At 42.3% G+C, this 14,644-nt stretch overlaps 1 protein-coding gene across 5 annotated transcripts in view; it reads right to left on the minus strand.

Annotated features, from left to right (window-relative positions):
- DTNBP1 (dystrobrevin binding protein 1) overlaps positions 1–14,644 on the minus strand; it is a 154,592-nt gene that overhangs the window by 11,168 nt on the left and 128,780 nt on the right. The gene's annotated exons all lie outside the window — the stretch shown is intronic.

The following is a 14,644-nucleotide window of genomic DNA, read 5'->3' on the forward strand; positions in this document are numbered from 1 at the left end:
CCGAGACGGGCGGATCACGAGGTCAGGAGATCAAGACCATCCTGGCTAACATGGTGAAACCCCGTCTCTACTAAAAAATACAAAAAACTAGCCGGGCGAGGTGGTGGGCGCCTGTAGTCCCAGCTACTCGGGAGGCTGAGGCAGGAGAATGGCATAAACCCGGGAGGTGGAGCTTGCAGTGAGCTGAGATCCGGCCACTGCACTCCAGCCCGGGCGACAGAGCGAGACTCTGTCTCAAAAAAAAAAAAAAAAAAAAAAAAGTGTGTAACAGTGGAATACTATTCACCCTTAAAAAGAAAGGAAATTCTGACACATGCTATAACATGGATGAACTTGAGCACATACGCTAAGTGGAATAAGCCAGTCACAAAAAGGCAAATGCTGTATGGTTCCACTCATATGAGGTACCTAGCGCAGTCACGTTCATGGAGACAGGAAGGGTGGTGCTCTCAGGGCAGGGGAGAGGCGTGGGGGCTTAGTGGTTAATGGGTATAGACTTTCCGTTTTACAAGATGAAAGAGATCTGGAGATGGATGGTGGTGATGGATATACAGCATGAATATATTTAATACCACTCAGCTGGATACTTACAAATTATATATATACACAAAATGGTAAATTTTATGTGTATTTTACCACAGTAAAAAGTTGGGAACAGGGCTGGGCGTGGTGGCTCACGCCTGTAATCCCAGCACTTTGGGAGGCCGAGGCAGGCAGATCACCTGAGGTCAGGAGTTCAAGACCAGCCTGGCCAATATGGTGAAACCCCATCTCTACTAAAAATACAAAAATCAGCCAGGCATGGTGGCAGGCGCCTATAGTCCCAGCTACTTGGGAGGCTGAGGCAGGAGAATCACTTGAACCCAGGAGGCAGAGGTTGTAGTGGGCTGAGATGGCACCACTGCACTCCACCCTGGGCGACAGAGTGAGACTCCATCCCACCCCCCACCCCCCCAAAAAAAGTTGGGAACAAAAAAAGTAAATATGTAGCCATCATGGTACATTACAAAGTATTTAGTCTTGGCTTTTTAGTGTTTACTGGCCACACAACCTAATCAGTTAACCTTCTCATCTGAAAATTTGGGATAGAAATATTAACCCAATATTGACATGAAACATATGAAAGGATATGAAATAATTTTATAACTTAAGTGACCAGTGACCCTTCAAGGTAGGCCTGAGTCAGTAATATATAAGGCAAGAACACTAACATAATCAACTTTCACCTGGTCATTCAAGCAAGAACCCCAAATCTCCCAGCTATAAACACTTTCCAGGGGTTTAACCTTTCCTCTAGGCATGTGATATGGTTTAGCTCTGTGTCCCCGCCCAAATCTCATATCAAATTGTAATCCTCACATGTCAGGGGAGGGAAGTCATTGGGTCATGGGGACAGTCTCCCCCATGCTGTTGTCGTGACAGTGAGTAGTTCTCACTAGATCTGATGGTTGTATAAGGGTCTGACAGTTCCTCCTCCACATGCTCATACTCTCCGCCTTGTGAAGGAGCCTGCTTCCCCTTCCACCATGATTGTAAGTTTCCTGAGGCCTCCCAGCCATGCAGAACTGTGGGCTTATTAAACTTCCTTTGTTTATAAATTACCCAGTCTCAGGGTTTGTTGTTGTTTCGTTTTGTTTTGTTTTTTGAGATGGAGTCTCACTTTCTTCCCCAGGCTGGAGGGCAGTGGCACGATCTCAGTTCACTGCAACCTCTGGCTCCTGGGTTCAAGCAATTATTATGCCTCAGCCTCCCAAGTAGCTGGGATTACAGGTGCACACCACTATGCCCAGCTAATTTTTTGTATTTTTAGTAGAGATGGGGTTTTGCAATGTTGGTCAGGCTGGTCTCAAACTCCTACCTCAAGTGATCTGCCTGCCTCGGCCTCCCAAAGTGCTGGAATTACAGGTGTGAACCACTGCACCCGGCCTCAGGTATTTCTTCATAGCAGTGTGAATAGTGACTAATGCAGTAAATTGGTACTGGAGAGAGAGGGGTATTGATATAAAGATACTTGAAAACGTGGAAGGGACTTTGGAACTGGGTAATGGGCAGAGGCTGGAACAGTCTGGAGGGCTCAGAAAGACAGGAAGATGTGGGAAGGTTTGGAACCTCCTAGAGATTTGTTGAATGGTTTCAACCAAAATGCTGATAGTGATGTGAACAATGAAGTCCAGACTGAGGTGGTCTCAGATGGAGACGAGGAACTTATTGGAAACTGGAGTAAAGCTCACTCATGCTATGCTTTAGCAAAGAGACTGGTGGCATTTTGCCCCTGCCCTAGAGATTTGTGGAACTATGAACTTGAGAGAGATAATTAAGGCTATCAGGTGGAAGAAATTTCTAAGCAGCAAAGCATTCAAGACATGACCTGGATTATTGTGAAAGCATTCAGTTTTATGCGTTCACAAGGAGACGGTTTGAGATTGGAGTTTATGTTTACAAGAAAAGCAGAGCATAAAAATTTGGAAATTCTGTAGCCTGATGATGCACTAGAAAAGAATAACCCATTTTCTGGGGAGAAATTCAAGCCAGCTGAAAAAATTTGCATAAATAAAGAGGAGTTGAATGTTAAGTGCCAAGACAATGGGGAAAATGTCTCCAGGGCATGTCAGAGATTTTGGCAGCAGCCCCTCCCATCACAGGCCCAGAGACCCAGGAAGAAAAATTGTTTTGTGGGCCAAGCGCAGGGCCCAGCTGCTCTGTGCAGCCTTGGGACATGGCACCTGCATTCCAGCCACTCTAACTACAGCTGTGGCTACAAGGGGCCAAGGTACAGCTCGGGCTATTACTTCAGAGGGTGCAAGCCGCAAGCTCTGGCGGCTTCCACATGGCGTTAGGCCTGTGGGTGCATGGAAGTCAAGAATTGAGGTTTGGAACCTTGGCCTAGATCTCACAGGATGTATGAAAATGCCTGGATGTCCAGGCAGAGGTCTGCTGCAGGGACAGAGCCCTCATGGAGATCTCTATTAGGGCAGTGCAAAGAGTAAATATGGGGTTGGTGCCCCCACACAGAGTCCCCACTGGGGCACTGCATAGCGGAGCTGTGAGAAGAGAGCCACCGCTCTCCAGAGCCCAGAGTCGTAGATCCACTGACAGCTTGCACCATGCACCTGAAAAAGATGCAGGCACTCAATGCCAACCTGTGAAAGAGCTTGCCCAAGGCCGTGGGAGCCACTCCTTGCATCAATATGACCTGGATGTAAGACATGAAGTCAAAGGAGATTATTTTGGAGCTTTAAGATTTAATGACTGCCCTGCTGGATTTCAGACTTGCTTGGGGCCTGTACACCCTTTGTTTTGGCCAATTTCTCCCATTTGGAATGGGAACATTTATCCAATGCCTGTACTCTCATTGTATCTTGGAAGTAACTAACTTGCTTTTGAATTTATGGGCTCCTAGGTCAAAGAGACTTGCCTTGTGTCAGATGAGACTTTGGACTTAAGACTTCTGGGTTAGGCCGGGCACGGTGCTCATGCCTGTAATCCCAGCACTTTGAGAGGTCAAAGCAGATGGATCAAGAGGTCAAGGGCTGATAAGAGCAGCCCTGGGCTGACAGCAGGTGAAAGAAAAGGGGCCTCCACACCACAATCACCAGGAGCCTGAACTCTGGCAGTGACCTGAAGGGCCCTCACACAGATTCTTCTCCAGTGCCTCCAGAAAAAAACGCAGCTCAACCTCATGGAACACTGGGCAGAGAACCCAGTCACACCTTGCCTAGACTTCTGCCCTACAAACTGGAAGCTGATAAATTTGTTTTGTTTTAAACTGTTATGTTTGTGGTTATCTATTACACAGCAATATGGGATTACTCCACATAGGCTGTCTGTACGAATTCAGGACCCTGATCAAATCTGGTTGACTGTAAAATCGAAAAAGGACAATCTGAGTGCTTTCCCTTAGGTAAATATTTCCTAACTCCTACCCTGTGTCTGTGGCAGACACCCTGCTCTGCTGAGTTTGGGTGCTATTATTCCAGAAAATCTAGTCATTTGCAGAATGTTTCAGCTACCCTGTGTTCTGGGATACACTGTAACAAACCATTTCACCCAAGGCATTGTTCCCTCTGGTTCAGCTCAGGGGAGTGTCCACATCTGGGGGGGGGGGGGGTGTTATCAAGATTAACAAAACAAACACAGCAGCTCTTACAATGGACAATGGTGAATGAGTGAATGAGATCGTTATCTGCCTTAGTCCCCGCCCACCCCCACATTCCCAGCACCACATTCTCAATGCCGGAGTCCAGCAAGCTGGTATGCATGGCAGATCTTAAAACCCAGGAATGGAGTTTTATCATCTCAAATCAGGTATAGTGTCTAATACTTAGAATACTGTGGGCTTTCTTCTTATATTCTGATCTACACACATGCAAGAAACACAAAGTAATGCTAACCACAGCAACATAGGAAAAGTACATTTTCCTAATTAGCATGTAATCACATGTGTATTTCCTCTGTGCATTCTGCTCATACTGTTGCCATTACTGGGTGCCTTCTCTCCATTTCCCGCTACCCTCATCTCACACGTGTTTATGTGGAGACAGTCTGCCACAGTGGGAAGAGCTTCTGTGCTCACAGGTTTCAGGCTGGGCCCAACTCGGGTCCTGCTCCTAGCGCCTCTTGGCGCAGCCCTCTGGTCTACCTCTATGTTCAGCTGCAGCTATGGGAACTAGCGTTGTGTGCATTCACTGGGATGCACAGAGGGTCCCACCTCATGGTCATGCCTGTGTGGCTGTGTTTTTCTGGTCAGAGTATTCTCTGAATCTCAGGAAACGCAGCCAGCACAGCCCAGAAGTTCTGTGGAATTAAGGCAGCTCTCAACCGATAGGTGACGGAAGTCAGTGTCTCAGGACCCTGGTCTAACATCCTTTGGGTAGATGATTCTAGGAAGTGTTCTCAACGCTTCTCAGAGATCCTGGTACGATGGCACATTCTCAGTGGCTTTAGCAGCTTCCTGTTTTTAGCTTCTTCTCGTCGCTGTCTCACTCTCCCTGTCCCTCGCTCCTGCTTCTTGGAATTGCCTCCCAAAGGACCTGCAGCTAATCCTGGTCTCAGGCTCTTTTTCCACATAACTGATTCCACCTGAGTCGCAACTTCCTCCTCCATAGAGGTGCGGGAAAAACACCTACTTCATAAGGTTGTTGGCAGGATTAAATGAGGTAGCAAATACGAATCACCAAGCATACAGTGTTGGCCAACAGCTGGCAGCTAATGTTAATACCAGCGTTATTTAAACAACAGCCTCTTGAAGAGGGAGCAACAGGACATATTACCAAGAACCAGGATTCACTATGCACTGAAAATCACTTGCTCTGGGCCCCACTCAGATGCTTAAGAATTAGTTACCTTTCAGTACTCTTAATAAATCTGCAAGGAATTTAGAGTGTACTCGTAAGAAAAAAAACTGAACTGAAGAGGATGTCTTTTCACTTGTTTCACTTCACTTGTCAACATATCTGTTCAAATGCTTCATGACTGCCAAGTGCATTAGAGTAAGTCAACCCTAAAATACATTAAGTATGCTTCAAGTACTTCAAAGTTCAGCTAATCTTCTTTTAAAAAATAATTCCAGAATAGGCAGCTCAAAACCAAAGATCAATGCAGAAATCATCAAAGGGGTTTTAATTAAAGAATATCTTGTTTTAACTGAATTAAGATTTTCTATAGATATATAATATAATAACATTTTTCTCAAGACTACTTCTGCTTTAAAAGTTTGATACTCGTGTTGCTGAATTATTGGCCCTTCGGTTTTTTCTATACCAGAATGAAATCCAATCATGTCTCAACCTTCACAAGGGAGGAGGGGTTAGGTTAGACAACTTAAAATGACTTTTTTTTTTTTTTAGATGGAGTCTTGCTCTGTTGCCCAGGCTAGAGTGCAGTGGCGCAATCTCGGCTCACTGCAAGCTCTGTCTCCTGGGTTCACGCCATTCTCCTGCCTCAGCTTCCCCAGTAGCCGGGACTATAGGCGCACGCCACCACTTCCAGCTAATTTTTTTTTGTATTTTTAGTAGAGACGGGGTTTCACCATGGTAGCCAGGATGGCCTCGATCTCCTGACCTCGTAATCCACCCACCTCGGCCTCCCAAAGTGCTAGGATGACAGGTGTGAGCCACTGCACCGGCCTTAAAATGACTTATAAAAAAAATAGGAGAAAAAAATCACTGTTTTAGGTTTTAAAACATGTTCCTCACTAGGTATCTGAAACATCCCCCACTGTCCCTGTCAGCTCCCTGCTTCATTTCAGCTTTCTGTATCTCGGGGCTGAGCACTAAGCCAGCTTCGCTGAGGACCGAGCACAGTTGCACCAGCCCCTATTCAGGGTGACTATGAAAAAGCACAAAGCGGGCATTTAAAAATAACTTTGCTGCCCAGCAGCTAAGAGAGATTTACCCTCCGCGACGTGACCGAATGCGGATGTTCTTTTTTTTTTTTTTTTTTTTTTTGAGACGGAGTCTGGCTCTGTCGCCCAGGCTGGAGTGCAGTGGCCGGATCTCAGCTCACTGCAAGCTCCGCCTCCCAGGTTCACGCCATTCTCCTGCCTCCGCCTCCCAAGTAGCTGGGACTACAGGCGCCCGCCTCGTCGCCCGGCTAGTTTTTTGTATTCTTTAGTAGAGACGGGGTTTCACCATGTTAGCCGGGATGGTCTCGATCTCCTGACCTTGTGATCCGCCCGTCTCGGCCTCCCAAAGTGCTGGGATTACAGGCTTGAGCCACCGCGCCCGGCCGGCGGATGTTCTTAATTGTGCTGTGTGTACTGCATCATCAATTGGGCCTGCATCAAGAAAACAACCAAATATGAAATGATGGGAGGATATTTGAAGGAAAAATTTCAAATCTAGAGGTTTAACAGCATCGAATTTTAGAATGAGGACTGAAAAATCTAAATTACAGAACATTTTCTACAAAGAAAAATGACCCCTTGCTCACATTAAGGTGCCATTTATTCTACTGGGGAAAGCCAGACAAATACAAAGATGTAAAGAACTTCAACAAATGGACTTCAGATTAAAAGAAAAAAAATCAAAACAAGATGCAGTAGTTTTTCTGCATCGAGTCGGGAGTAATCATTTAACTCCATTATCAACTCAGGCCTATGTCTTTTTATTTCAACTCCAGAACATTGCTCAAGTTTTATCTGACTGCAACTTCCACTTTAGCTACCACTATCAATTTCAAATGGATAATTACTCAAAACAACAAAAAATTCCATTACCACTGAAGATGGAATAATCAATTCTCAATTATACGTTTTAATGGGGCATAAGGGCGGCACAAGATATATGAAATTAAAGAAAAAAAAAACCAAGTTCATTGCAGGAACAAATTCAACATATTCTACAACTAAGCCTTTTAACCGAGATACATAATAAAATACAGTGAGGTGTTAATGACTAAAAAAGGCCCCCAAACCTCTGGGAGTCATGTACAGAAAACTAGGATAAGCCTCTCTGTTAAGAGTTCAAAATGTTAAAAGAGAAACAGTAACACTTACTAAATATGAACTGAGAAAAATTCTAGTAATCTCTATATTAAAGATTAAGAGCATTGTTCATTCAAGATAAATAAGACCAAGAATAAATTTTAAAAACTAACTTCAATATTTACAATTCAGGTGTTTTTATATTGAGTGAGGGAATATGAGTTTTGTGATATTAAAATACATGTGACATGATCAAGAGAGAACTGTGAAATCTCTGTCAATGGCTAAACAATTTTCTGAATACAAATAAAACATCTCTTCAAGCTGTTTTTTGATAAAAACAATTGCCAACAGTCTATCAAATTACATAACCACTAGAAGACATTAAATTCTGTCAATGTGACAGATTTTAAAAATTGGGACCTATGGTTTGTTTTATTTTGTTTTTTTTAGACAGAGTCTCACTCTGTCTCACTGCCATCTCCACCTCCCTGGTTCAAGCCATTCTCATGCCTCAGCCTCCTGAGTAGCTGGGATTACAGGCACATGCCACCACACTCAGCTCATTTTTGTATTTTTAGTAGAGACAGGGTTTCACCATGTTTGACAGGATGGTCTTGATCTCCTGACCTTTTGATCTGCCCACCTCGGCCTCCCAAAGTGCTAGGATTACACGTGTGAGCCATCGTGCCTGGCCAACTTTTTTTATGCTTCTAATTATTTGCATTTTTTTCTTTTGAGACAGAGTCTCACTGTATTGCCCAGGCTGGAGTGCAATGACATGATCTTGGCTCAATGCAACGTCCACCTCCTGGGTTTAAGCGATTCTTGTGTCTCAGCCTCCTGAGTAGCTGAGATTACAGATGTACACAATCACACCTGGCTCATTTTTGTATTTCTAGTGGAGACAGGGTTTCACCATGTTGGCCAGGCTGGTCTTGAACTCCTGACCTCAGGTGATCTGCCCACCTCAGTCTCCCAAAGTGCTGGGATTACAGGCATGAGATACTGTGCCCGGTCTATTTGTATTTATTTAATAGGGTATTTTTGATGCATGAACTATGTACCTTGAGGAAAATTTTTGGCCATAAAAAATTATTTATTCCACAAATAATGGGGTGAAAGTCCCTTTGTAGTCCCCATAAATAGATGACTACAACTAGCACATTTTGCTGTATATGGGATTCTCCCCCCATTAGAATGACTATATGAAATTGCAATACTCAATTTTTAAAGCTTTTTACTTTGAAATAATTACAGGTTCATAGGCTGTTATCTAGAAATGTACATCCTGAATGTCCCTCAATGCTAACATCTTACATAATTCTGGTATAAGGTCAAAACCCAACAATTGACATGGATACAATCCACAAAGCTTACTCAGATTTCACCAGTCACACGTGCACTGTGTGTGCATGCAGATGTGCATACAGCTCCACATATAGCCTTGTGTAAGCACCACATCAACGTAGTACCACAAGACTCCCTCAGGTTCCCTTTGTAGGATACAGTAAATTCCTCTTCAAAGTTTAGCCTGTTAACTTCCTTTAAAATTCAAGAGGGAGAAAAATTGTTAAATACAATAAGTTCTGAGTTCTTCTTCAAAGAACCAGTATGTCAGTATGTTCAGCTTCCCTGTTCTTTGTTCTCCATTTTAAAGTTTAACTTCCTCGTTCTTTACTCTCCTTGCCCTAGTTTCAGTAAATGACCCCCTCCTAGCCTCTGTCACCTGTTCTGTCCTTAGGCATCGTTAGTCACCTGTTCTGTAACTGTCCCTTCCACCAAAATTACTCACCCTGCCACTCTGGCTCATATACTTGCTCTCTTTAAAACAGCCAATCGGAATTAGCCTAGACTGCGCAATCCAACCCTAGCCAATAGGGGAAAGACACAGCAGTAGGAGCTAGAGGCATGAGGAATAAGACCCCTTCCCCTTCCTTGTCTGGTATGCTCTCGCCATTGTTCCATCCACAAGACGCACCCTTCTATAGAAGTAAATTGCCTTGCTGAGAAAAATTTTGCCTGAGTGCCATTGTCATTTGGCAGCACCAAGCATTTACTTCCAACACCTTTTGCAACCATGCCCTCCCTCCCCAAACACTCAGCTGGACTCCAAATCTATAATTATGTTAATTCATGTTATGTAAGTGGAATCATGCACTACATATCCTTCCGAGACTGGCTTTTTTCACTCAGCATAACTGCCTTGGGGTTTCTCCAAGCTACAGCACATAATAATCTGTTCCCTTTTATTACTGAGCAGAATTTCATGGTATGGATGTACCACAGTTTGTGTAACCATTCACCCACGGAATGGCTGTTTTCAACTTCTGCCTATTATGAATAAAGCTGTCATGAACATGTGTGTATGAGTTCCTACATGAAAATAAGTCATTTCTCTCACAAAATGCCCAAGAGTGCAACTGCTGGGTCATATGGTAAGTTCATTTTTCGGTTTTGAAAGGAACTGCCAAACTCTTTTCCAGAGTAGCTATTCCATTTTACATCCCCATCATCACTGGGTGAGCCAGCTAGTTTCTCTGCATCTTTGCCAGCATTTGCTGGGACCTACTAATTATAACACAGGTTGAATATCCCTGCGCTGAAATCTGAAGCTTTTTGAGCACATACCTGATTCTAACAGGAAATGCTCATGGGAGCATTTAGGATTTCAGTTTTTTGTTTTAGCATGCTCAACCGGTAAGTGCATATTGCAAATATTTCAAAATCGGAAAAAATCCAAAACCTGAAACACTTCTAGTCCCGAGTATTTCAGATAAGAGATACATAATCTGTACAGACTGTTTCCTTTTCTCTCTCAGTTTTCTCCAGAATGTGGATGCCTGTCAGAAACAAGTTTCAGCTTCCTTTTAAATATTTTCGGCCGGGCGCGGTGGCTCAAGCCTGTAATCCCAGCACTTTGGGAGGCCGAGGCGGGCGGATCACGAGGTCAGGAGATCGAGACCATCCTGGCTAACACGGTGAAACCCCGTCTCTACTAAAAAATACAAAAAACTAGCCGGGCGAGGTGGCGGGCGCCTGTAGTCCCAGCTACTCGGGAGGCTGAGGCAGGAGAAGGGCGTGAACCCGGGAGGCGGAGCTCGCAGTGAGCTGAGATCCGGCCACTGCACTCCAGCTTGGGTGACAGAGCGAGACTCCGTCTCAAAAAAAAAAAAAAAAAAAAATATTTTCAATAATTGCTATTTCCAAAGGTATTTCAGTTCCCTGAGCTTAGTAAAATATATTTTAGAAAAATTTTGTTCAGAAACTGAGGACTTGTTAGACAATGACAAAATACACAAGATTTCCTTGTAGTTTTAAAAACCACTTTTCCTGTACTGTTACCATTTAACAGTTACATGTTTTCTTACCTCAGTTTTCAAATAAGGTATACACAACAATTTTTAAAGTCTCCCAATCTCCTGCCCCCACTTTAACAAATCAATACAAATTTTCTCAGGCTGGATTTAAAAAAACACCTGTAAAAGCATTTTCCTGGCACTGGTTTTCTTTATACATGAATTTTTAAAGTATCAACTTCTGTGCCCTGTGTTTCTATAGTTTTAAAGTTTTACATTTAGCCTTCCTCAATAATTAGTTTTCAAAACAGACATAATTATTTTATACCATACATTATTTCTGTGAGTATTCTAAAGTATTACAGAACGTTATTCCTCAGAACTGGCATTTGGAAAAACAGTTCTGTGCATGCTAAAGTTAACGCACGTTTTCAAAGGAAGTGAAATGACTTTACAGAGCTTTTCTTCACCCTTGCTCCAACAGAGACACACGCACACCCCTTACACACATTAATCAAGTACTATACTTATATATCTTTTACATTCAACTAAGAAAAGGTGATGCTTACCTAAAACACGGTAGTTTGGAATAATGGCAGTTTTTCTGCAGACAGTCAGAATAAATAACTCTTACATAACAAAGAACTCATGGCAACTACTGAGCTGGTCACAAAATTAGGTCCTTAGGAACAGCTACTGGAAGTGCTGTTTCCTAAAACCATGCTGCAGGAAACACTATTCTAGTATTCTGGAACACTTTTCAAATTCCTATCAATTACCTGAAGGAAATGACCACTATCTAGAGTATTAGCAAAATGAACACTGCAGGAACAAGATGTGCATGAGGCTTGCCAGAAATAGTTAAGACAGAACGCTCCACAGTACCTTAGCTTTTATGGGAGGGGCAAGGCAGTTCAGTAGACCCGGGTCTGACTGCCGGGCCAGCTCAGGCAGGCGGGTCTCAGCACACCACTCAGCTCTCACCATGCACCCTGGAGGCCTCCGATTTCCCATCGGCAGGAGGAGGGAGCTGGCTGACATGGATAGGAAGGTCACCTCCAGTCCTTTTTTTGGGGTGGGGGGGGTCGGAGTCTTGCTCTATGGCCCAGGCTGGAGTACAATGGCGTGATCTTGGCTCGCTGCAACCTCCGTCTCCAGGGTTCAAGCAATTCTCCTGCCTCAGACTCCTGAGTAGCTGGGATTACAGGTGCGTACCACCACGCCTGACTACTTTTTGTATTTTTAGTAGAGACGGGGTTTCACCATATTGGTCAGGCTGGTCTCAAACTCTGACCTTGTGATCCGCCTGCCTCGACCTCCCAAAGTGCTGGGATTACAGGCGTGAGCCACTGCGCCCGGCCCACCTCCAGTTCTTAAATGCTAAGAACCTATTTTTATTTACTTCTGATTGGAGCAGGAAACAGTGATCCCAAAGCCTATCTTGTTTTTAGTAAAATTATATGAATATCAGATTAGCATTAAGGAATTTAAGACCTTTTCAGTTAGACAATGGCATTTCAAGAAAATAAGATTTAATTATTAACAAAATCCTGAAGGTATTTTTATATTCATTTTCCTGGCCAATTAATTGATTGAAGAATGTTAAGAAACAGAAAGCTTAAGATAAATGGATCAGTGAGAAATGTACTTAATCATAAATTATTACCCTTGTTCAAATTCATAGGCTCAGGCTTGGAGGTTACGGGTAGGGTGTGGTGGCCTCTGCAATGAGTACAGGTAGCACCAAGACTGCTGCTTCCTGTAGGAGATCGATAAATACCTACACGGATGAGTCACAGTTCGAAGGAATGGTTCAACGCCATTTGAAAATGCTATTCAGTGATGTGTTGACAAAGATGCTTTTTATAGAAACAGTATGTTAAAATGCCGCATGAAATAGCATGAGTGTTGGTTTTTTTTTTTTTTTTTTTTTTTTTTTTTGGTAAGACCAAAAAGAACTTCAGTCTAGAAGTTTTGTGTTATGGATATTTAGACAAAAGCCCAATTTCTAGAATTTTTAAGCCATATCTGACATGTTCCTGAATGTTAACTATGGAATTGACTTCCTTATTAACAATTTGAGGGGAAAAAATGGAAGAAGTTTAGATCACTACAGGAATCTTTTCAAAATCAAAGGCTTTTCTAAAACGCTGCATAAAAGACTTTAGAAAAAGTAGTATAAACCAACTGCCAGCGTCTGTGAGTGAAAATTATTTATTAAAGAGCCCATTCAAAAGGGTTGTAGAGACAGAAAACCAGTGGTTCTCCACATTTGGCAGCATCAAAATCATCTACAGTACTGGTGAACAGAGATTCCTGGACCCCATGCCCAGAATCTGATCCAGTAATCCATTTGGGCCAAAGATTTGCATTTCTAACCAAACCCCAGGTAATGCTGATGCTGCTTGAGAACCACTGCTCTAGATGAACTACATCTGTGCAATCACTGCATTACTTCATTTACATTTTGACTTTGTATAAATATTTATACAATGGGAAACACAGATGAAGCAGCTGGTACAATCCATCGAAATGACAGAAATGTTATCTCCTTAACTCTTGAAAATATCTGAAATTATCCAAAACGGAAAAGCTCCAGCAGCAACCAAAATGCATAATCACAGACAAGAATTGCCTGTTGTCAACCTTATGGGTGACAATAACGGGTAAGCCCCGTAAGGCAGGCTTCCCTCCTTAGCATCTCTGTGCTGTTCTGTGGAATCCATTACCAGTCCCTGCGCTTGGTGGCTTCCACACAGCAGGAAGCAAGATCCCCTGTAACCAGATCTGTGCTTTGTCCTGAACTCCAGATATAACCAAGAGTGGGTTCTCATCCTTTCCATTTTCAGAGACAACATACAGAAGTTTTCAAGCCATCTGCATCTAATTTTCCCATATACAATATAAAATTATATTTGTATTTAAAGCTAACAGACAAAACTCTGGCAAATAAAAATTTTAGAGAAGAAAAAATACATACAAGCAAAGTGAGATGTGAGAAAGAGAATATGGCAACAAATGCTGCAGAGATGCAAAATCAATGTTAACCATAAATTTCTATGAATCAAAACTCTCAGACTCCATCAATGTAACAAAGCTAATCACAATTATAACCTAAGGTATTCAAAGATTTTAAGACATTGCTGAATTATTAAAACATTTTATAGTATATTCTAACTGCTTTGAAAATTGGTCATCTTTGAAAGACTGGTAAATATCAACAGATAAAAGGTTTGAATTAACAAAAAACTTCCCAACCTTGATAACCTGGTATGCTTGTTATTCAAACATAAATAATCACATATTTAAAAAGTTTTAAAAAGTTCTACCTGCTATGGATTCACGGCTGTTCAACACAATCTATGTGTTAAAATAGATCACACCCAGGATTCAGGTCAGCATTTGCTATTCTTAATCTCTAAGCTTACACACACACACACACACACACACACACACACACACACACACACAATTCTTCCCATTTATAACAACATTTGGAAGGAAGGAAGGAAGGACATTTTTTTGCCAATAGAAAACTAAGAGTTAAGAACACAAAAACCAAAAGCATCCCCTTGTTTCCAACATTTTGATTTCAGTATATAAATGATGTTGATGGAATTTTCTCAGTAAGACAATTCTCATTTTTATGGTAATAGTGATTTAAATTGGCTGCGATCTTACAAAAGAATCTTGAGAAATATCTAAAAACTAAACTCAAATAAAGAAATGTTGACATAGAGGAAAAAAGAAGGCAGTTAATATATCAGCACATCTAAACAAGGCAATGTTAATTTAAAAAACAAAAAAACCCTGTTGAATAGTAATTGAACGTAATATTAAAATCTATGGTCTGGGTTTTGTTATTTGTTTTAATCATGAGAGAAAAATCCTTCAGATGTAAAATTTAAGTTTTCATTAATTA

This window comes from Trachypithecus francoisi, unplaced genomic scaffold (genome assembly GCF_009764315.1).
Source record: "Trachypithecus francoisi isolate TF-2019V2 unplaced genomic scaffold, Tfra_2.0 Lachesis_group10, whole genome shotgun sequence".
NCBI classification, from domain to species: domain Eukaryota; kingdom Metazoa; phylum Chordata; class Mammalia; order Primates; family Cercopithecidae; genus Trachypithecus; species Trachypithecus francoisi.